This window comes from Aedes albopictus, chromosome 2 (assembly GCF_035046485.1).
Source record: "Aedes albopictus strain Foshan chromosome 2, AalbF5, whole genome shotgun sequence".
Lineage (NCBI taxonomy): Eukaryota > Metazoa > Arthropoda > Insecta > Diptera > Culicidae > Aedes > Aedes albopictus.
Window position 1 is genome coordinate 4,247,326 of NC_085137.1, and position 650 is coordinate 4,247,975.

The following is a 650-nucleotide window of genomic DNA, read 5'->3' on the forward strand; positions in this document are numbered from 1 at the left end:
AAGCTATCGAGCCAAATAATGACACTGCAAATCTCATCGGTTATGTTTCATCTTTCCCTTAATCTTCACAAACATATAATGCGTAGTGTATAAGGATCGTGAGCTCAAATCTTACCTGAGATTTTTTTTCATAATTTAATCAATAATTTTAGTTTACAAAATAAAACGAAAGTTCTATTTACGACCGAAATTTTTGATGCAAGAATTCACATGTTCGCAAAGGTTTACCTGGAAATCGAGTTCAATAGTTTCTAAAAATATGGAATTCACTAAAATTCGAATATGTTGCATTGAAGTCAACCAATTCTCAACCTTTTTGAATTATTAGCAAAATGAATTTAATAAATTTCGATCATCTGAACTCAACTTCAGAGTCAGATTGATGAAGGTAGAGCTATTGGTAAGAATATGGGACCGTCTTCTAATGTTTTAGCAAAATTTTCAAAAACAATCTTCCTGGTCATACATTTGAAAAATAATATGTTAGCGAGTAACAATGAAAATTTCAGCCAAATCGGAGCATTGATGAATCATCAGCTTATTGAGTTCAAACATTCTGAAAACTAGTGTAAATTCTATTACGCCATTAAGTGAATCCCCATAATATCCATCGATGCATACTTACGTTGAGTTTATTGAAAATCATTAAT